The sequence below is a fragment of the Acomys minous genome (assembly GCF_964271855.1).
Source record: "Acomys minous genome assembly, chromosome: 8".
Classification (NCBI taxonomy): Eukaryota; Metazoa; Chordata; class Mammalia; order Rodentia; family Muridae; genus Acomys; species Acomys minous.
In genome coordinates, this window is record NC_140489.1 from 1,128,294 (window position 1) to 1,152,403 (window position 24,110).

The 24,110-nt window shown below is 42.7% G+C and overlaps 2 long non-coding RNA genes across 3 annotated transcripts; one reads left to right on the forward strand and one right to left on the reverse strand.

The window, feature by feature from the left end:
• Nucleotides 1-1,299: 1,299 nt before the first annotated feature.
• LOC311602749 lies at nucleotides 1,300-18,881 on the reverse strand. Of its 2 annotated transcripts, XR_014780834.1 has the most exons (4): nucleotides 18,511-18,881; nucleotides 13,925-14,078; nucleotides 2,128-2,291; nucleotides 1,300-1,800 (listed from the first exon to the last, which is right to left on the reverse strand). It is a non-coding gene; the product is annotated as an uncharacterized lncRNA (long non-coding RNA). The 2 variants fall into 2 exon arrangements; XR_014780833.1 differs by lacking the exon at nucleotides 13,925-14,078.
• A 449-nt stretch (nucleotides 18,882-19,330) lies between these two features.
• Nucleotides 19,331-22,869, forward strand: LOC311602892. The gene is made up of 3 exons (XR_014780889.1): nucleotides 19,331-19,390; nucleotides 20,462-20,536; nucleotides 22,844-22,869. It is a non-coding gene; the product is annotated as an uncharacterized lncRNA (long non-coding RNA).
• Nucleotides 22,870-24,110: the final 1,241 nt, after the last annotated feature.

Below are 24,110 nucleotides of genomic sequence, written 5' to 3' on the forward strand. Positions count from 1 at the left end.
GACGCACAAAAGTGCGTGGGTGTGTGTCACGGGGCCTTTATGCTGGCTCACAGAGCAAAACGATGTGAGGAACCTTTGGAAATTCTGGTCTGGGATGTGAGAGTGGTAATCTCTCTGTTAGGGTGCTTGGGCCACCAAGATGCTTGAACACCCTTGCAACGACGCACGCTTGAGCATCCTCTGGGGAGCCGAGTGTGTTCATCGTCCAGCTCGGTCCGGCTTATGCCCCTCTTCAGGATGGGTGAGAACACACCCACAAAAGCTCATTTATGTTTTTAAGACAGCAATGCTTTTCAACACAAGTGCCTAAAACAAAAAAACAAAACAAAACAAAAAAAAACCTGTTTCTGTGTATCAAAAAAACACACAGAGTTGAGGAGGATTGGGAAGAAGAAAAACATTTTTCACTTACTTTATACAGTTATATGAATTTGTGATTTTTAAAATTGTCAGCCTTCAACCACTTTTGACATACAAAAGTGATGTACAAAAGTGACATACAAAAAAAATTTTTATTTTATCTATCTGTGTGTGTGTGTGTGTGTGTGTGTGTGTGTGTGTGTGTGTGTGTGTCTGGGGTGCACCTGGAGGTCAGAAGACAGTTCTGGAATTCTCTCCTTTTATTGTGTGGGTTCCAGGGGTCAAGCTCAGATCCTCAGGCTTGGCCACAGACAATAGAACGATGCCTCTACCTGCTGAGCCACCTTGCAGTCTCCCTTCTCAGAAGCTTTTTTTTTTTTAATAGTGCATCCTCAATGAGCACTTGTTCTTCTGTCAGTTTGGTTTCCTGAGCATGTTGGGGATGCTCTAAATGGGAAGAGGGAAGGTAGTCAATGGCCCAGACGGCACGTAGGCTTCGCAGGGAGGCAGAAGGTCCAAGCAGATGCGTAGTGACTGTTTGGTCTGCCCCTTACTTACTCTTTAAACAAGATGAAGAGACGTTCGTTGCTAACAATTTCTTTCACCAAATAGTTTCACAGAAAAGTTGTCTTGGGACAGAACTAAGATTCCATACAAAACATAGACTGCTCCATGTTAGTGTTGAAAGCAACACGAATTTTAATATGAACAAAAAGAACAATATTAGGAATTGAAATATTTGGCTTACTAAAGTACTGCTAATTCCCATAATACAATTTAACAGTATCAAACAGGAAAAGCGAGGTTGGAGATGTAGCTCGGTGGTCAGTATGCGTGTAGATAGTGACAGGTTACCTCTGCCAATGAAATAAGTTAACTCAAGTCAGATTAAAATTTTTTAAAGGACAGGTTTATTTGGGAACCTGGGCTCCTGGGGGAGTTCACCAGGCTCAGGGGACTAGACCACAGGATGTCGCACCCAGACTGTGTTGTTCAGGGCTTTTAAGGATGGTAGACGAAGGAAGAATGACTTGCCTGCCATACACTGGACTTGTGCCTAGATATGGCCACATGGGGTGGGGTCTTAGATGGTATCTTGTGACAGGGTTTGGGACAGCCGCCAGGAATGCCAGGAATGCAGAACCAGGCCTATGAGGCTTTCCTCAGAAGGGGCAGGGTTAGAGAGAGAGAGAGAGAGAGAGAGAGAGAGAGACAGAGACAGAGACAGAGACAGAGACACAGAGACACAGAGACACAGAGACAGAGACAGAGAGAGAGAGAGAGAATATATGGGGTTTACTGGGTCATGGGCATGGGGGGCAACCGGAGATGCCAACAGAACAGTTACTATAGATGTAGTTGGACAGCCATCGTGGGTGTGGTTAGTGTAGCTGTAGCTCTTGATTACTGTGGGTGAGATCCTGTTTTCTAACCTCAGCTCTGGAAAGAGAGACAAAGAGAAGGGGAGGAAGAGAGAGAGAGAGAGAAAGAAATATGAATTTTAATCATTTTTTTAAAAAGGACACAAAATAACTTCATATTCTGATCTCACACACACACACACAAACATAAGCGTGCCTAAACACGTGCAATTTTAATTCATAAAACGACTGAACTGTGTACGTCCCTTGGCTGTGATTATTTCTGATTGGAAGGCTAGCATTATGGGTGACTTCGAGTTCTTAGTTTGCTCTAGTATAAATTAAATATTCTACAATAAACACTGATTTTTTTTTAACTTTTCAAACACAAAAATAAAATATTTACCGATAATATTTAGGTAGAGGTTGCTTTGCTCTTTAATTTATAGAAGGTCTGATTCACAAATTAAGGTGACTTTTTTAGTGTGTGCACCGAAGAAGACCGTGAGGTGGACAGAACCAGCTGCAGTGATGGGATGGGCCTCGCCAGGTTGAGTCACGAAGAAGAAACTGCAAGAACCGAGGTGTGAGATGAACCGAATGCTTTCTGCATCAGTGCCTTTTAGACTCACCTTGGCTGGTTCACCTGCGCAGGGAGTAGTAATCAAGATGCTGATTAGGCAAACAAGTCTGTAGGGAGCAGGGAGCATTTTGCACTGAAGAAAATTAAGCGAGGTTGGTGGCAGAACTTAATTTCAGACCCATTTAGAAGCTTTGTTTCTTCCGTCTCTTGCCACAAAAGGGATGCTTTGAATTGGCAGTTAAAAGAGAAAAAAATCTAGAATTTCATACTGGAACCATTGTGTTTAGGTCAAATTGAAAAACTACTAATTCCATGAGGACAAACAGACACGATGGGACAAATGAATAGAAATGTTTTCACAGGACAACTAGATAAATGGAGAAGCCTCAGGAGGAGACAACAGATAGCACAAAGCTTTTCTATCATAGAACACCAGGTGCCTCGAACCGAGTCACATCTGGTACCCACACGCACACACACACCAAGAATATTCACACCCCCACTTCATGGCTCGTGAAACTAAGTGAAATTCAGCTGGAAACGGTTACGTGCAACCCAGCCAAGGTTGAAGCAGGCCTTGCCCTGGCTAGCTGTCCATCATGTTCAGGTTTCACCGGCCATCATTCCTAGAAAGGATTGCGCCAAGTGTGTGCCGGTCATGCCACACACACTGTGACCACGCACGCACGCACGCACGCACTCACGGCGCTCAGGGTTTCAGTGGCCTACCTCCTATGAGCCCACCCGCTGATTTCGCTCTCACAGCTCCTGAAATCTCTTGCCTCAGACTCTGCTGGTTGACAAAGGATACTCCCCCATTCTGTGTGGATCACAGGGACAGTTTCTGTTCATCTCTCTATTGCAATGCAATCTGTCCTGTCATCTTTCCTGAACCATTTTTCCCAGGCAGTTTTGATCCTTCTCAGTTATTTTTTTTTTAATATGAGATTAGAGTTTTGTTTGTTTTTTGAGACAGGGTCTCACCACGTAGCCATGGCTGTCCTGGAGCTCTCTATGTTGTCCAGGCTGGCCTCGAACTCACCGCCTCTGCCTCCTTAGTGCTGGGGTTAAAGATGTATGCCACCACACCAGCTTCAAAATTATTGCTCACACTCTTTTTCTCAGTAGACTCTACTTAGGAAGTGGCCATGCCTTCTTCATCTGCACCCATAGGGTATGTTGGAGCCTGCCACACATGGAACTTTTGAGAAAATAGTTTTAAATTATATTTACAAATTTTAATTTAATCTATTGTATATGCTTGGGAGGTATTATTTCCAGGGAAAATAAAGTGTTGGGGGCAAGAGCTGACCACTTGTGGAGCATGTACAGGGCTCCAGATTTCATTTCCACCAACACAAACACAAAACACACACACACACTCACACACACATGCAACACACACAACACACATAACATAACACACACAATACACATGTACACAACACACACACCATATCCACGCAACACACACATACACACACATCGTACATACACACAACACACACCATACACACATACCACACATAAACATATATACAACATACACTATACACACACCAACACACATTCACACACCACACATACACACACCACACACCCATACACACACACATGACACATACCATACACTCACGACACACACACAAAGCCTATTCCTTAAATATTGATTTTTTAATCTGTTTTTTCCTTTAATATCACATATAAAAGTTATACATTTTAATGGAGTACCATAAGGTTTTCAAATCATTGTACATGTCATTTAAATGTTTGCTGACCTGCTTTCTGTATTATTATTATTAGCATGAAAATGAAAAATAGTTATGGCTTTCTACGCATACATATTACATGCCTGGATAATGTTCATCTTTATATTCCCTTCTCCCGATTCCCCCTCATCCCCTTCCTCTTTCCAAATGGGCCTTTCTTCCACTTTCCTGTCACAGAAAACCCTCCTCATCTCCTCTTTGAGAGAAAACGTACAACAGCACTGCTTCCTTTCTCAATCTGATTTATCTCGTTAGCTCAGTTACATCCAGTTCCAGCCAGTCTTCTTTGTGACGGAATAGTGCCCCCCCCCCAATGCTTACCTGCCACATTTTCCTCCCTATGTATCCACTGATGGACATCGGGGCTCACTTTTTTCATGGCTCCCACAAATAGTGCCGCAATAAACACGACTGTGCAGGTAAACCTGTGGGGGACTGACTTACGTCATACTCAGAGATGGGCTAGCAGAATCATGTGGTAGTTATGATTTTAGTTTTTCAAGAAACTCTGACTGTCTGCACTAACTTACGTCCCCACTAGGAGAGTGTAAGAGTCCTCCCACTTGCCTGACGCTCCCTCGCCAACATTTACTGTTTGGTTTTTAGATTTTTTATTTTGTAGACTCATTTATGTGCCGGCATGTATGTACGGGTACCACGTGTGTGCCTGTGTCGCGAGCAGAGAGTTCACACTCAGAATCCGGAACGAAGGAGGCAGGCCAAGAGCAAGTGGTACGTTTTAGCAAGAGAGGTTTATTAGCAATACAAAGGCAACTACAGCAAAAGGCAGCGGCTAAGGCTCCAAGGCCAAGCCACCAATACCATTTCATTACATTCTTAAAACTATCTTAATTCTAATAGGAGTAGCATTTAGCATCTTATAATATCAGTGTTCTGGGGGGCTTATGCCATTAGGGTATACGACCTGATATCGCGAAGTTCTGTCGAACAGGTTCGCTGCTGCGACTTGAATCGGTTCTCGGGTTGTTATCTGACAGCATGTCTGTCTGCTCTGTCCTGGGAGAGCGCCCATCGGCTGGTAGCATTTTAGGTAATCATGGTGACAGCGAGAGAGAGAGCTAGAGAGCTAGCGAGCGAAGAGAAGAGAGAGCGAAGAGCGAAGAGAAGAGCTAAGAGAGCTGGCTGCTTCTTCTCAGGGTTTTTATACTTACTTTAACCTTACCCTCTCTAATTCACACATCTAGCTTTCTGCGGCACTCTTATCACCAACTTGCAGTCCTGGCTGCTCCTAGGTCAGAACTTACTACTAAGGTTTTATCTATCACTCACACATCTGGTCAGACGTCAGCTTTTTGGGCTGTCAGCTATTTTCTACGCTGGGCCTTGAAACAAGCCCTGACATGTAGCTGCTTCCTACACTGGGCTTTGAAACAAGCCCTGACATGTTTATTACATTCCACCCCCTGACACCTGAAATGATGTCAACATGAAAGGTGTCATCCTGGTTAAGCCATCAATTGTTGGGTATTGATGGTTAAACAGTTGCCTCGCAGGGCTGGGGTTTACAAAGTCATAATGGCGCAAACTTCTAGTAATTAAAGTAAATGGTTTCTTTAACTTAGCTTTCATATGCAAACGTTTTAAAATTCTATATCTTCTATTCATTTCATATCATGTTTTAAAAGCTGCAAATTCTAATAACATTTCATCCATCATTGGTGCTATCAGGGTTCTAATTGCCCATGATTGTAAGCTATTTGGGATATCATTGATTTGGTCAAAATGCCTGTGGTAGAAGTGTGAGATGAAAATGCGGGGTCCATTGCGCTGTAATGGGTCACACCGTCTTCCACTGGGTCCTTTTCTGAAGTTTGGCATATTTTCTTCTATTTCTGCATGATAAAGCACATTTTGCAAGAATAATGACAACAATAGCAATGCCTGCTACCATTACCATTTCTTTAAACCATTCCCATCATCCATATAGTGGGGAACATATCCTATTTTCCTGCTTTGTTTGTCTAGCTGCTAATTACTTCTGCGTGTTGCGCTGATTTTCCAGTTCCTTGGTCAGTTATGACCTTACCATCTTCTGGCCTATAGGCTGCAGCTTTCCACTTCACTATATTGTTAGTAGTTGTTGATGATCCATCCGTAAACCATGCATTAGGTATATTCTTGCTGAACTCCTTAGTGCCCCACAGACCAATGGTCTGATCTGGGCCAAGTTCAGCACCCTTAGGTATAAGACTGGGTGGTATCAACCAGGTTGGGTTTTCTGTATTCCCTGATCTCAGAACTTCTTCTGAGGCTTGGGATATACGACCCTGGGTTGATACTTTATTGTGTCTGAAAAAGTCTGACAGGTACCACTTCCAGTGAAGTACTTTGCCTTCCATGGGTTGTCCTGCCCAGGCTTCTCCTGGTGTTTTAATCCAGTCTATAATGGGCATTTCTGTTCGGATCACAGTTGGGTTATTCTTTATTAGTGAGTGGGCAGTTCTGCATGCCTCATATGTAGCCCAGATGGTCCTCTCAAATAGAGAGTATTTATTTTCTGACCATGGGAACTTTTTGCAGTAAAAGCCAATTGGTGTTAATCTACTTCCTTTTGCAAAGATATTCTAATTGCCATATCCCTTTGTATACAATACTTCTATTATTACTGTATCTTCCTTATTAATATAGCCAAGGGATTGATACTGTCTGATTAGGTCAATCATGGTTCTGACTGCCTGTTCCTGTGCTTCTGACCATTCAAAGTCTTGAGCTTTTTTGATAATTTTGTAAAGAGGCTGCAGTAGGAGTTGCTGATAAGGAATGTGTTGGCGCCAGTAGCCAAACAGTCCTATCAGGTGGTGCACCTGCTGCTTATCTTTAGGCCGTTCCAGTGTATCTAGTTTACTAATAACTTCTTCTGGTATTTTAGGTCCTTCTGTGGACCAATGTATTCCTAGAAATTTTACTTGTTTGCTAGGTCCTTGAACCTTGGTTTGATTAATAGTCCATCCTTTATCTCTTAAATGTTGTATTAAATTTTTTTACTGTGTCCTGAATTTTGTCTTTGTCCTGTCCATAAATCATCAAATCATCAATATAAGATACTAACTCCACCCCCTGACTATCAAAGTCCTCCAGGGTTTTCATTAGGGTGGTGTGGGCTATAATTGGACTGTTTAAATAGCCTTGAGGCAGTCTGAGAAATTTATATTGCTTTGATTGCCAGGTAAAAGTTGTTATTTCTTGTGATGCTGGATGCAATGGTATTCCAAAGAACATATCTGAGAGATCTATAGTTGCCATCCACTTTGGTGCTGCTTGTCTTATTCTTAAAAATATATCCTCAATGTCAGGTAAGGTTCCTGGCATTTTTGGACTTAATTCATTAATTTTTCTATAATCTACTGTAAATCTCCATTTGCCATTTGGCTTTAATACTGGCCAAACGGGTGAATTATAATTAAAGCTTTGGGTAGGTGTTACTATACCTTCTTTAAGCAGTTCCCTTAAGGTGTTTGTAATGTCCTCTATTCCCCCTTTTATAGGATATTGTGGGGTGAAGGAGGGCTTAATTTCTGGTAACCTTACGGGTTCTATTTTTACTTCTGCTAAATTAATGAAGAATTTTTTAATGTTTTTGATTTGCAAAAATTTTGGAAAAAGCATCTTAATATGATCTATTCCTAAAACACTTGAGGGTGCAGTAAAGCTTGCCATATCTAACTCATATTTTTTACCAAATAAGTCTACTGTTACCTTAATAACTGGTACTGTTTTAGTTGAATTTACTCCTTGTACCTGTATATTTTTAAATCCTTTGTTTTGGTTTGGGTGGCAGTTTATAATACTAATTTGACTTCCTGTATCTAGTAGCCACCTTACTGGTTGTAATTTTCCATTTATATCTATTGGGAAGTTAACAAATGGTCTGGAGTCTAGGTCCTGCCATTCTGGTTCCGTTGCCATTGTCTGACTTGTGCTTGTGGGTGAGGAGCCCTGTGGCCCCCGTTGCCTAAAAAAAGATCTTGTCCTCAGGAAAGGTCTTATCACTGCTCTCTAGGTTTGACTTTCGCTTGGAAAGATATCACTCGTTCTTGTTCTAATTCTCTGAAGCCTTTAAAGAAATTAATAGCTTCTGCCACTGTTTGGCAGCCCTGAATGCTTCCTGTCAAGCTCATTTTCAGATGTTGTGGAGCTCCTTTAACTATAATTCGCTTGAAGGATGGCAAAAATGGTGCTGCCTGGGGTGTGTTAGCCTCATTATATATGAACCATAGAATACCCAGTTTCCTGCAAATGTTAATTGCCTCTGCATAAGTTGTCCATCTACCTGCTGTTTCAAATTGTCTTAGATCTAGGGTGGGGAAAGCTAAGCGCCAGGCTGCAGTTATCCAATCCAGGAGTGGGTGTGTGTCACCTTTAGCGGTGTCCAACACATGTTCCAATGCTTCATAGATAGACGGGTTTTCTATGATCCCCTAATTTGTCCCATCTCCTGTTCTGTTAGAATGATTGTGTCAGCCCCTTTTTCCCACAATCTGACCATGTATTGTGCATCTTTCTGACCATTTTGGGCATATTCCCGTCTTAAATCTGCCATCTCCTGTGGGGAGTATGGTCTGGACTCTTTGACCTCTGTTCCCGGGGTATAGTGGGGCTGTCTGCCATCGCTGAGGGGATTCAGACGACTGGCAATATTCCTGATTGGAGTCCTTTTACTTGTGGTTACTACCGGGAAAGAGTATGAGGGTTCAGATGAACTGGCCAGGTTCTTCTTTTTCCTCACTATATTCATGGCTAGCCTTTTGCCCATAATTCGGTCCTTGTCTATATCCTGTATAGTTTTCACCAAAATTGCTGGTACTTCATTCTTAGGCGCCTGTTCACCAGCGGTTGCACTACTGATAGGTCAATAAGACCTATTCTTACATCAGTAGGTTTCATGCCAATTCTATTTTTAACTGCCTGGGCTGTTCCCAACCATTTCTATTCTTCTACAGTTTCTGGGGGGCTTCCTGTGGCTGGATTTAGATGTAAACCTCCCATTTTCTTAATTAAAGACTTCATTTCTACAGCTTATTTGCCAACCAGTATAGCAGTTTAATCTCTCTTTTCCTAAGGTACCACTGAAGGTTACTTATTTGAGTGCCCTTGATTAATTTTTCAAATTTTAGATCGGCCAATCTTTCAATTCGTTTACTGAAAAATTTCAGCATTTGTTTGAATTTTAGTTGCCTTATATTGAGTTTCTTTCCTCTGTGCCATTAACCAGCTCTTAAGTTGGCATCGGGCACTGAGTTCGTCCTACTTCCGCACCCTTAGGGAGGGTGGTGTTTTCGGACCCAGGCTTTCCCCGCTCCTATGGCGAGGAGTCCGGTAATCACCTGGTAACTCGATATAAGTTTTCAGCCAGATTACATGCAAGCCTTTTGAAAATTGGGGAAAGTTAACATAAAATGATCCTCTCCCCAGCCTTGTTCCAGATCCTGCCGACTACGCCAGCTGTCGCGAGCAGAGAGTTCACACTCAGAATCCGGAACGAAGGAGGCAGGCCAAGAGCAAGTGGTACGTTTTAGCAAGAGAGGTTTATTAGCAATACAAAGGCAACTACAGCAAAAGGCAGCGGCTAAGGCTCCAAGGCCAAGCCACCAATACCATTTCATTACATTCTTAAAACTATCTTAATTCTAATAGGAGTAGCATTTAGCATCTTATAATATCAGTGTTCTGGGGGGCTTATGCCATTAGGGTATACGACCTGATATCGCGAAGTTCTGTCGAACAGGTTCGCTGCTGCGACTTGAATCGGTTCTCGGGTTGTTATCTGACAGCATGTCTGTCTGCTCTGTCCTGGGAGAGCGCCCATCGGCTGGTAGCATTTTAGGTAATCATGGTGACAGCGAGAGAGAGAGCTAGAGAGCTAGCGAGCGAAGAGAAGAGAGAGCGAAGAGCGAAGAGAAGAGCTAAGAGAGCTGGCTGCTTCTTCTCAGGGTTTTTATACTTACTTTAACCTTACCCTCTCTAATTCACACATCTAGCTTTCTGCGGCACTCTTATCACCAACTTGCAGTCCTGGCTGCTCCTAGGTCAGAACTTACTACTAAGGTTTTATCTATCACTCACACATCTGGTCAGACGTCAGCTTTTTGGGCTGTCAGCTATTTTCTACGCTGGGCCTTGAAACAAGCCCTGACATGTAGCTGCTTCCTACACTGGGCTTTGAAACAAGCCCTGACATGTTTATTACAGCCTGATGCCCACAGACATCAGAAGAGGGCATCCGATCCCCTGGAACTGGTTGTGAGCTACTGTGTGGGCGCTGGGACAGTCTTCTGCGAGAGCAACGTGAGCTCTTAGGCACTGAGCCCTCTGTCCAGCCCTGGTCTGTTTTGTCTTTTGTTTTGTTTTTGTTTTCTGTGATACTCATCCTGACTGGTGTGTTACGGCAATCTTAGTGCAGCCTTGGTTTGCAAATTTCTGATAGCCAGATATGCTAAACATTTCCTCCATGAATGTGTAGGCACGTGTACTTCTTCGTTTGGCAAACTGGCTCCTTAGTTCATTTTCTGGTGTGGACATGAGAAGAAAACTTGAAAGAACTGGTTTTCTCCTTATACTGCACAGCTCCAAGGGGTCAAACCCAGATTTTCAGGGTTTTTTTTTTCCCACTGAGCCAGCTCACTGGTCCTAATAGGTAGTTTGTATTAAAAAAAAAAAAGTTTTCTAAGAAAAAAACTACACTACAGCAATTACAATATCCTCTACTAGAAAGTAATAGACTATTCTCACACATAAGTTGTAATTATTTGGTACTCCTTTGTGACGTGGTCAAACAAGCCAATCAGTCATGCAGAGAGGTCTCCCAAACTGGTTCAAACCGTTCACTTTGCTGAGGTGTAGACTCTGGTACCTGACTGCCTGTGTTTTCTTTTAGGTGGCAGCAGGTAGCAAAATCCCACCATTACAGTTTCACTGACAACTAGGAACTTTTATGGGTGTCTGCAGGCCTTCTGGGTAGACAGCGTGGACCTGCCGTTGTAGGGCTCTCATGTGGCCAGAGAGGGTCAGACACCAACTACATGTTCTCCAAGCAACTGACTCTGCGCTTTTCCTCCGTCCTCCGCGCCCCACCAGCCTCACTCTCCTCACATCACGCAGGGGAGCCAGGGCCTTGACTGGCGTGGCCGTGGGTGCTGCACCCAAGTCCCTCCCATCAAGACAGGGCATACAATAGTGGTGTGGAGACAATCGGCTGGGCCGGCGACTGCCCGGGCGCTACGCTACAGTCAGTGTCTTTTCTGTAATTATTGCATTTAATACAGCTAGTTACTTGGACAAAAGAGCTTCCGGATCCAGCAATTTCCACTGGGGGCTGTTTAGGAATGCACAGGCCCATCATTTAGTCCTGATATTGTTGGCTTGTCAGAATTGATCATAGCTCTTGACGGGAACACCTCTAGCTCTTTTTTTTTTTTTTTTTAAATGGAGTGCCTTGGAGTGACATTTCACATTGTTTAAGTAGGAGTGATCTGTTAGTTTATATTTTATCTAAAACTGCAGATCGGATGACCTCCCTCAGGGCCTAAATACATGAATCCTTTCGCATGTTATAATTAATAGTGGAGCCGGGAGAGAAATTCGTAACAAGGGGCCGAAGAGCTGGGCAGAGCTGCTTGTCAGAGGGAAGGAAATTCCACTCCAGATTAGCTTATTTTTAAGCACGTCAAGCTCTACACACAAACATGATCTATTGCTTCCTTGTAATGTCTGTTTGGGCCCACATGCTCCGGGCGGTGTCAGACACTGCTGTAAATTTTGTCTGAGTCAGGGCAATTCTGATTGATCTCTGAGTGTAAAATCGATAAGAAGACACTGTCATTTTCTTAAAGGATGAGCTAGAAAAGGGAAATAAATTAAGACTCCACCGAGTGTCTATCTCCAGTGCTCATTAATTCAGTGTGGTCTGTACTTTGTTAATGTTACGGCCTGGGCTTTAATCTTTCAGGTGCTCTTCCTATGACCACGACAAGGCAGCGCCCTTTCCTGTGCTATGTATATTTCATCCCAGCATGAGGTGAGGGGGGTAGGACAAGCTTTCATCCTGGCACGGGAGGGGGGGGCAAATGCTACCCTCCCCTCTCCCTTAGCTCCTGATTAATCCATTTTATTATTTTGGAGGAATACATCACCATGGATGCTGATTAAGTTTAAAATGGACAGAGTCAATCCCGCACATCCCTCCATCTCCTTCTCCCTCCTCCTCTTCATCAGGCCTGCATCCATTTGTCTTGGGCAGTTTGGGCAAATAAGAATGCTGAGCATGTTTGCCTTATACAGTAAAGTCCGTTAAGATTAATTTTTCTCTTCCCTCTTCGGTCCTATTCCTTCTCCCTCCCTTTCTCTCTCCCCCCCCCCCTCTCTCTCTCTCTCTCTGTCTCTCTCTCTGTCTCTCTCTCTCTCTCACTCTCTTTTTATTCCCCTCTTTTATCTCATCTCTGCCCTGTTCTCTCTACACCCTCAATAGATATACTTATTTGACTTGAACAGTTTGAACAAAAATGGTTACCCTACACTTTGTCTTCTAGAGTAAAGCCCGTGAGGTTTACCCCACCCCGTCTGTGCCCGCCTCTGTCTCTCTTAGCTCTTCTCTCTCCCCACTTCTTTTCCCCTCCCCTATTTCTCTCCCCTTTCTCACTCTTCTCCACCTTCCCTTTTTCCTCCTCCCTCTCTTCCTTTCTGTTATTCCTCTTAGGCTTTTGCCTGAGATATTTTAAACATCGCTTTTCCTGATTTCCTCAGCCTCACAGCTTCATGTACACCAGTGTGTTTCCTGCTACTTTTCCAGAGCAATAGCACATGCACACGTACACAAGCATACACACACACACGCGCACACACAGGCACGCACACGCACATGCACACACACACTCACACACATGCACACACGCATGCACGCAGGCACATGCATACATGCACACGAGCATGCTCACTCACATGGGATTTGGAGGTCTGAGGCTGGGATATGACTCAGAGCTAGAGCGATTGCCCAGCACTCGGAGGCCCTGAGTTCCATTCCCAGCACTGAAAGAGAAAAAAATTGGACATTTTATGGCTCACAGAACATGACCTTGCTCATGTTTCAAGGTCTGCATTTCACTGCTCAGGAAAAGGGAGAAAGGGCAAGATGAGCAAGCGCTCCCACCCTCTGTGCTTGGCATTTGCAGCAGTGTGTTCTGCTCTCCTGTCGCTGCAGAGGCTGAAGGGCTGGTTTTGTTGGTAGCTCTGTCTGTGGCTCCCACGAACGGAGGCGGGGAGTTACCTGTTCCTCAGACACTGCTCATTTCTGAAACACTCTGAACACCTCACACTGTAGTCGCAGCATCACTTACTTGTTAATGGAAAGCCTCGAGTAGCAATCAATTCTAGAAACCTTTTACTTGCTTACAAAAATGTACCTACATGATATAAAAATTTCTTGTTTTGTCAAAAAATGTCTAGTCTCAAAAGAGGAGGGAGGATTAAAAATATCTAAATCAATTTGCTTCAAACAGCATTAAATTTGTATTCATGAAGGGTGTTTACTTACTTTAACAAAGCACACTTCATGCCAATTAATTATTTCTCAGGGAGAGGTCATTTAGGGGGCTGTGTATCTCCATCTTTCCAACTGAGCATACTAAATGAATAGATTTGCAAATTTAATCTAGAAGTGACACCTATTTGGCCTTGAAATTATTTGGTTTATTCCTCTTTTTTTTTTTTTTTAAACACTGATCTTTGTCCATTATGGGGGCCATGGTACATTCAAATAGCACTTTGAAATTTACAAATAACTTGTATTTTTATTCAGAATTATTTTTAAGAAGAAAATGTGCATGAAAGCAACCTACTTGCCATTCAACCTTCCTTCCACCATCAATATGGCGCCACTGTAATTCTTAACCCAAGAGATGACTCAGAAAGAGCCGGTGGACACAGCATGGCACTCAGAGCTTGCATCTTTCTATTTTCCTCTTGGGGAAGATGTAATAACATTTGTTTTTCCTGAAGGGTACATGAAAAGTTGTCTTTAAACAAGATGTTTGATAAGAAAATTAGTCATTGTGCACTACCCCTTAAGGGAGTCTATGAGTTGCAGAGGGACACACTTGCCTATGCATTTAAAAACACACTCCTCCTTCCTAGTCAGGTGCTAGAAAACTAATGGACTTAGCGCAGGTAGTGGGGAAGCCCTGGAGCCCGTTTCTTCACCTGTGTATCACAGGGTCCCACAAGCCAGCAGGACGTAGCAGGGTTTTGCCAATGACGGTTTCCCCTTCGTCATATATGGGTTGGGTGACCTGAGACAAATTGTTGATTAAATAATTTCAGTTTTTCTCATTTCTAAAAGGAGGTAAGGATTCTCCTCACATAGAGTTGTTGAAAACGTGAGTGTTAGTGCGGCTTGTGGCAGTACATAATATATACCTACCAGCCTTTCGAACACTCCTGTTTAGTAGTGTTCTAGGCTTTGGTTGGGTCCAAAGAGACTATGTAACATCTGGCTTCTGTGAGGTTGTTCAGCAGGACATAGAAAGTACTGAAGGGTGGCAGCTCACACTTCTTACAACCCTGAGTAAATATTAGACTATAATCCATCCATGCCGACTGTGAGATGGCCTTACAGTAGGCTGAGCCATGTCCTGAGGCTGTTTCCACATCAGAGACATCACCTGTTATGGCAACTGCAGTCTGGTGACTGCTGTGTTCAGATGCACCCTTGTTAGGAAGTAAGGCTTTCTGAAATATTGACAAGTGCAGTATAGAAAGTTGACACGCTCATGTAGTACTCAGCCTCTCCGTGGCCACATACAGCTTGGTGCTTGAAAACCTGACTGGGGCAGTGAGGCAGTAAAGAAAAGGACAGACACTGAAGAAATGTCAGAGACACACAGTAAACCTGGGCTCAGATGTGCCGTGTGCACTCGGGTGAAGTGGCACCAACTACCGCAACACCAAATAACTTGAGCGTGCTTATACGTCCAGCATAGAGGAGGAACTAGCTAGCCTGGGGAGTCCTCTGTAGTAGAGCAGTCTCAGGCTGTAAACCTTGGGGAGGAGGAGACTGCAGTTACAGCTCTTCTGCACACTTGTCATTTGTAAACGGCAGCATTTTGAACCAGAGGAAATCCTGTGGTCTCAGGTGTTGGATCCTTGGCATGGGCACACCCACCCTCGTAAGAAATACTCGTTCATTCAGGGCTTCCTCGGATTCCCTCAGTCAGAAAGCCCTCACAGATGAAAAAGATGGGAACCTTATTAGTTGAGACTGAGATTAACTTTTCTTAACTCCGATAGTCAGGCTGTGGAGGATAATTTCAGTATGTGAAACGAGAGTGTGTGTCTTCGCTTTCACTCCTCGGTTTTCTTTTAGAAACATAGGCAGAGACAAATAACTCGGCAAGTGTGTACCGTTGTATAAACTTGCCTATTCTGGTCAGTCTTTCTTATGGAAAAATTTTAATTGATTTTCTGTAAGCAGCTGAAAACTAATTATGATGTTCAACTGCCCTCGAGTCCTATGCATAGGTTTCATGTTGATCTTGCATTCTCACCTTACCCAGGCTGATCCTGCTGAGGTCATTTGGAAGGTTAGCCAATAAGAAGGAAAGAGTAGTCGTGTCTTATGGATGGAGTTTTTGTGGGTAAGCTTGGTAGTGCCTAACATTGTTTGAACTTTCAGAATGACTCTTGGATTCCAGCTGGTTTGGTAATTAGGTAATTAGAAGAGGTAATAGGGGTTTACTGTAGGTCAGAAGGGTTGAGAAGGCTGTGCTCTGCGCAACCCCAGGATCCCCTTTGAAGCTCTAGGCCCACATTTGCTGGCACCTTGATGCCATCTCAGTGTTGTCACTGACAGGCAGATCTGGGAGTGCCAGTGGCCGTCAGCTCTGTAGGACCCGCACTGCAGGGTGGGCCTCCAGAGCTCCACACCGTGCTTGCTGAAGCTTCCAGAACTTACCACTCCATGCCACCCCATGCTTGAGCTAGCTTAGATAGCCCACTTAGGCAGCAGCACCTACAGTGTTTGTCCTTCCATCACTGTAGTCTCCTCAGGCTCAGAACTCATCACGGGCACGTGGCCGTCAGGTGCCTTCCACCTTCCACTGTGGTGGCTCTTCAAGGAGTGACTCTTCCCCACACACCACACCACTCCTATTTTAATTTAGGGGGATAAATATGCAGGAGAAGAACTTCTGGATAGTATGATGGTTTTACTTTTAACGTTTTGAGAACGTTCCAAGCTGTTTTTCACGTTAATCTCCTGCTTTGAATCTCAGTGTACAAAGGTCCCAGTTTCACAGGTCCTTGCCATAAATTGGTTTCATGGTACTAAACACCTTGGGAGGTGGAAGCCGGTGTCCTACCATGGATGTGCCTCCTCTTGCTCACTAGTGACATTAGGATGATGGGACTGAACCATCACTATTTTTAAAAAATTCCTCCATAAGGAGAAGATTCAGGAAAACAACTCTTTCATACAAGTTTTGAAAGACAAATGATTGTATCCGTACCCGTGACTATCAAAAATAGCCACTATCTTTAGGTAACCACTCTATTTTTTTTTCATGAGGATGGGCATATTAATATCATCACAGAATATGACAGCCCAGGTGGCTTAAACACAAAGATGAGTTTTCTCACCTCACAAAGCCAAGATGCCTACAGAGTTGGCTTCTGGTCATGTCTCTTTGCAATCTTTTCCTCTTGTAGCATCTTCCTGTCACCTATGATGCCTCTTGCTGTCCTGGCAAAGACACAACTTCTGTGTGCTTAGGCCTTAAACCTAGGACTCCATTTAAGCTGAACCTGACTCGTGACCAGTGTCCAAAACAGTCACACGGGGCCTCAGAGCTGCCTTCCATGGATTTGAAGGGAGCACAGCCAGTCTGCAGTAATGAACATTTTTACTCTTTGTTAAGAGAGGGGATGCCAGAAAAGCTCTGAGTGTTTAGGTGCTGTGAATCTGGTTCCTATGGTTAGAAGCATAGCTGTATATGTACATTTTTTCCACATTGAAAAAAAAAATTAAACTGGATTCTGCTATGTACTGTTGGAGCTCTTAAAATTGGCTGGAAAATGTTTCTCAAATTACAGTTGTGGCTCATGCCTTAGAATCACCTAGTCCTGTTTGATAAGATGCATATTCCTCCAAATCATCCAAATACTAAAGAATAACGAAAAGTCTGAGCTCTGGTACACATTCTGCTTATGAAAATTATAAGTAGTATTGTTGACAACACTGAGAAGAAATTAAAATGACCTGTTCTGCTATGGTGAAAAAAAATCCATGTTTTCTTTTTGTATATTTACTTCTTACCATTTTCTTATACATTTAAAGACATTTAGATATACATGCTTAAAATAAAACTGGAATCTTATCCTGAGCTGCCCATGCACACATACTTAGTTTAAATAAATAGCTAAAGTTCTTACACTGAGCTGCTTTTATGTATTCAAAAATCAAAAATGAATTCCTAAGGAGTTGAATATAAAACACACTGATCCCCTTGTCAAGTTGATACACAGACATATCACTGTGGAACCATAACCTTTCTTTTCTTGTTGATCCCCCCAAATTACACATGAATACAAATATCAAAATGTAAAACATTTCAACTATAAGAAAATATCATAGTCTTTAAAAACTCAAACACTTAAAAGTCCAAATGCTCTTTATAATATCCAGAAGTTCTTTTAAAACCTGACATTTCTCAACTGTTGCCTCCTGTAAAAATCAAAATATAGAATGGGATTTTGAAGCACAAGACCCTGGCTGTTGAATACAATTGCTTTACGCAGAGTTCATTCAACAAACATGTCATGCAATGTTTTCATTTTGATAGAAATATTGAAGGTAAATAGCATTTTCTAATTACAGTTTTAAGTATTTACAAGAAAAAAATTATATAGTTGTCATCTTCATGGGACATCTGTTGTTTAAAAGCAAGTTAGTCCAAGACTGTTCGTTATGTGGCGATGACTGTGGCCTATAGATCTCCCTTTAGCTGGTAGTTGCCCAGTGGGATCATGAGCCATGGCTCCCTGTTAGGAATCCAGGGCCAGCTTTATCCTGGAGCAGTGTCAGTTACCTGGGAGAGGGGTCACCTCTAAGCTTCCCAAACAAATACCTCAAATTAAAAAAAAAAATAGTCCCATACTAAAGCTTTCCAGGATTAGATTTCAGAACTAGTGACTCAATTTTTTTGTCTTAATACTTTACACTTTATGAAAATATCTCCGTATATAGGAATTAATGATCATGAGACAGTGCCCACCTTGTGTTGTGGGCACTAACGATTTTTGGAGAAGTTGTTGTTGCTTTAAAGAAACTTTAAGATTTTGACCCTCCCCCCAAAAACAAGTGAATAAAAAATATTATGATTCATTTCCTGAACATCAGAGGAAGCTGACACAGCAGGGGCAAAGCCAGTACCTGGAAGGCGTGGTCAGGCACAGATCGGCTTTGGACGGGGATCCCTTGTCAGCAGCTGTTTTCAGAATGTGCTCTGGCTTCGGTTTCCTTAGTCTTGGCCTTACTGCTGGCCTCTGGCCTGAACAAAGCTTTGTCGCAGGCAGATGTCCTGTTCCCTGGAGGGTGTTCAGCGGCGTCTCTGGTCACCACCAGAGTAGTTGTGAGTAGCCTCACTCCCTTCCTGTTTGCTGGAAACTAGACTTTCATCCAGGCTTCCCTGTCTCCTGGGTGGCTGTGCCACCACCATGAGGAGGCCTAATCCAGACTCACCTGGGTTCTTCTCATTGCTGAGGTTGGCTTTTGAGTTCCTAGGTAGAAGCTGTAGGGGTGGTGTCCTTTTTACCTCTTTAGGTCTTGATGAATACGATGACTCTTTAAGTCCCAACAGTTGATAATTATACCTAGCCAGGGTGACGATGCAGGATTGCGAACATTAGGCACACGAATCACTAATGGTGGAAACAGAGGCTCTTTCAACCACACAAGACACCGAGTACAAACCTATGCCCTGTCCTTTGACCACAATGATCCATGACTTTTCAACTGGTCTCCCAGATGATACAGTGGTGATCAAACTCCAATTTTCTACTTGATCTAACAATTCATGTGTGTGTGTGTGTGTGTGTGTGTGTGTGTTGCATTGACCAAATAAGTGATTATTTCTCCTTTGGAGATTGACTTGGTACCTGGTTTGAACTAAGTTGTTTTGTTCATGTTCTTGACTTTAGGATTGACATCATACTGACAGTCTTTTGCTTGGAAGGCAGTGCCAACCCAGAAGCAGTCCTGTGTTTGTTTAGGAGAACACCAAAGCACTATTCCATGGCCAACAGCTAACCATGTAAAGTGAAAAAAGATTGAAGACTGACTTGTCAGGGGAACCCCAGATTGAGGCAAAGAAGGTAGCAGAAGCTTGAAGCACAAAAGGCAGAGAGGATGATAATTAAAAATTAACTTGCTAATTCCGAAATAAATTAGTTTAAATATGTGTACGTGTTCCTTGTATAAATGTGTATGCGCTGTGCGCACATGCAAGTATGTGTGCATGTGTGCGCTCGAGTATGCGTGTGCTGTATACATGTGTGGACAAGTTTATGTGCATGTTCTTACCTGTACCAGGAACATGTGCAGGCCATAGTTGGTGCTAGGCGTGTTTCTTAATGGTTCTCCACATTCATTTTTAAAACAGACCTCTCGCTGGACCTGGGGCTCAGGGGTCATGTGAGGCTGGCTAGTCAGTGGCCCCCAGAATCTGCTCCTCACCACTTCCCAGTGCTGGGGTCACACACAAGTATTGCCATGCCTTGGTTTTAATGTGGGTTCTGGGCTTCTGAATTCAGTCAGGTCCTCTCATTTGCACAGCAACTCTTTTACACAACGAGCCATCTCCCTCCCAGCCTTAGTTTAATTTGCAAAATGTTGGTAACTATATTTAACATAGGGGGAAACGAGGAATGCTGTTAATTACGAACTATAACAGTTTGTAATGTGATTGACAAACACTGGCATATGGTTGTTTACACAGGGCATTACCACACAGTTGATGTTTGTTAAACGTGATATGGAAAATAATAATAAGTAGATTGAATTTTCCAACAGAGATCATTTGTGTGAGAAAGGGTGGCATAAGGATGAAATAAGTAAGACCTCAGTGATATTTTTTCTTGGGGAAATAGAGGCAGGGCATGTTGTCTCAAGCAATTTGATTGGATTGGAGCCAATTAGAAAGAGTTGAGATTCCTTTCATTAAATGTGTTGCATTTTATTTGGGATGTTGGGCTAAGAAGTGCAAATGTCACTGGAGTATGATGATTACAGGATGGAATGTATGACCAGGTCACAGACTTGCTCTTTGGAGACTGACTTGGACCTGGTTTGAACTAAGTTGTTTTGCTCATGTCGTTGATTTTAGGATTGACATCATACTGATCGTTCTGCTTGGAGGGCAGTGCCAACCCAGGAGTCATGCTGTGCTTGTTATTTGCTAGTAAGTGATAGCCATGTCTTAAAAACAGTGAAGTGCTGTACTGCGAACTCAAATCACTTCACTTACCATCTCTTGGTTTCCCATCAATAAGTGGGTTCACTACCACCTGCCTCATAAGTTGTTCCTGGAATTATAGAAAAGAATATATGTATTAGATCCAGTATGAAGCTTGGTCAAGAAAGAGTCTGTGTTCCTCAGAGAGAATTACAGCCATTTTCTTTTAAAGTGTATTAAGTATTTGGGGGTAATAATTCAGTTTATTCTATCTACTTACACTTGAGAATGTGGTTGCGATTTTCAGCTTTTCTGATTAGACATTCCTAATGGCTTTGTCCTAAAAACACATTAAAATGATTTTTACTCTATATTCTATAAGTATTCGTGTTGTTTGGCAAAGAACATTATTTTACATGCTTTCCTAAAAGGATCTAAGTAGGAAAAGATAGGGCTTCTGAGAGTCTTGAGTATTTTTAATCTTTGAAGTCTTCAACCAATTGTCATTTCATTAAGGTGCCCTGCTGAGGTGTTCGTTCATATGCCATCATTAAGATGAATTGTAGCTCTTCTCTGTAACAGAGATATTATAGGCTCAGTCCACATGTGCCAAAATCACAGCTGCAAACAAACTCCACTTCCTGGAGAGAGGCATGCTGGGTCAGCAGGTTTGCTCTTGGCTTCAAGGAAGACCTCCTGCTTCTAGATTATGGAAACACAAACTGAAAGTAAGAATCAGATACGAAGCACTAAAATAGATGTTTAAAAGTAAGGGTTTTTTTGTTTGTTTGTTTGTTTTCAAATTGTAATAAAATGTACACAAGCATTTATCTCTCCAGCATTTGTATCCACCTGTACAGTGTTGGGTAACCCTCATCTCATTTCCACTCCTACTTTACCCCTCTAATCAATACATTCCATTCTCCCCTAGCAGCTGGGCATGCTGGTTTGGTTAAGAAAAGCACCCTAGACTCAATGAGGGATAACCACGGGGAGTGGGGCTGTTTGGTGGATTTAGAAGGACTAGGAGATGGGGCCTTGTCTTAGAAACTATTTTATTGCTATGAAGAGACACCATGACCAATGCTATGCTCTTAGGAGAGAAAGCATTCAACTGGGGGCTTGCTTGAAGTTTCAGAGGTTCATTCCGTTATCACCATGGTGGGGAGCATGGTGGCACACAGACAGGAGGGAGAGAGAGAGAGAGAGAGAGAGAGAGAGAGAGAGAGAGAGAGAGAGAGTGTGAGAGAGAGAGAAAGTCTGGCCTCGGTATGGGCTTTTGAAACCTCAAATCCCTACCCTCAGGCCACACCTCCTAATCCCTTCAAATAGTACCACTCTCCGGGGTGTTTAAACATTCAAATACACAAGCCTAAGGGGCCATTATTATTCAAACCTCCGTGAGCCTTGTTGGAGAAAGTATGTCTTCGGGAGTGTCTTGGATGTTGTCTCTTGCTCTCTGTGGGTAAGGATAAAGCTCTTAGCTACTGCTCTGGTACCTCTCTACACCCTGCCATGCTCTTCCTGGACCCCTCCCCCCACCCCATGATGATAACAGGCGAAACCTCTGAAACTGTAAACAAACCTCCAATTAAATGCTTTTCTTATGAGAGTTGCCTTGGTCATGGTGTCTCCTTACATCTGTATAGCATTGACTAAGGCAATGTTCTATTCTTCCTGCTGTCCCTGAATTCATCCACTCCGCGTACGCCACATAAATGAAATCATATAATATTTATTATTCTGTGTCTGGGTTTGTTTGGTTTTTTGGGGGGTTTTGTTTTCCATTAAACAAAATGCTTCTAGGGCCCACCCATATCATTGCTATCTGACAAAATTTTGTTCATTTTCTTTTTGTCTTGTTTTGTTTTGTTTTTGGAGGCCCGGTTTCTCTGTATAGCCTTGGCTGTCCTGGGCTTGCTTTGTAGACGAGACTGGCCTTAACCTCACAGAGATCCACTTGCCTCTGCCTCCTCCAGTGCTGGGATTACAGGCATGTGCCACCATGCTGCTCTTGTGTTCATTTTTATGGCTGAATAGTATTGCACATTTTTTTCACTTGCCCATGGACACTTGGGTTCTTTTGACTACTCTAAATAATGCTGCTATAAACAATGGTATCACATAATCTGTTTAAATCTCTGCTTTGGGCTATTTTTGGGTGGAATGGCGGTTGTATGCTTTGTGTTCTGAGAACCACTTCTACTGTTTGGTCGTGTGCTCTTTAACCATTTGTATATTTTTTGAGAAATGTCTGCTTCGGGCATTTGTTCATTGTTGTGTCGTCATCTTTTTGTTTGTTTGTTTCCAGAGATCGGATTTTCCCATGTAATCCAGACTGGCTTCAAGAATTTCATCCTCCTGCCTCCACCCCACCGCTACCTTCAAGTATTGGGACTGCTGGTGTCTACCACCACGCCTGGCTTTTATTCAAGCCTTGTGCTGGTTTGCATTTCTGTAGTTGTTGGGTTGCATTGATATTCTATGAATATATTCTGAAAATTAATCACGATACAGGCCTGTCTTTTCCATTGTGTAAATTGTCTTTTTAATTTTAATTTTATTTTTTGTTATTGTGTGTTTGAGTGTGAGGAGGTCAGAGGACAAACTTTGTGGAATTGATTGTCTCCTTCCATCTTTATTTGGGGTTGGACCGAGGTCATGAGGCTTCCCTGCCAAACACTTTTATTCACTGAGCCATTTCACTTGCTCCTTTTTTTTTTTTTCCCTCCTTGAGCGCTTCCTTTGGTGTTCAAAGGTTTTTAGTTTTGATGAAGATGAACTTGTCACCTGTGCTTTGGTGTCATGACACAGGTCATGTCTGAACATTTTAAATACAATCTTAAGTTTTACTTGTGATAATTATTGTTGCGATTTGCCTCTGTCTTCTGGTATCATCTCTTACCATCAACCATGTCTTGCTTTACAGGGTTATGTGACTAATGACTAATCCGTTTTACAGCCCACATGATACTCAGAGTCACATAAAATATTGTGTGCTGCACATCTTTCCCAAAAACAAAACAAAACAAAACAAACAAAAAAACAAACAAAAAAACCACATGCCACCTCATCCTTTTTTTTCTCTGTGAAAGAAAAGACAAGGGCTCTGTGTTGCATTCATGTCTGAGAACCTCCTAGTCTTTTTTCATTCACTTTTGGAGATCATCTCTGTCACTTTGAGTGCAGTTAACAGAAGCAACAAGCTCATAGTCATCGGTGCTGGAAATGCCTTTCCTGCTGCACTAAGTATTTGGGAAATCTTCATTAAAATATAAAAGTAGTCAATTCTGCAGGACTCCTAAATTATTTTCTCTTTTCTTCTTCTTCTTCTTCTTCTTCTTCTTCTTCTTCTTCTTCTTCTTCTTCTTCTTCTCTCTTCCTCCTCCTCCTCCTCCTCTTCCTCCTCCTTCTTCTTCTTCTTTGTCTTTTACATTTTTACATGTTGGTGCTAACCCTCCCAGGACTTCATGCATACTGAGTGAGCAGTCTACTATCAAGTCTTACCCTCTCAGACCGTTGTTCCCCAGGTATTGTTTTATTTTGTCAAATTTTCATTCAATGGGATTAAAAGTGTAGA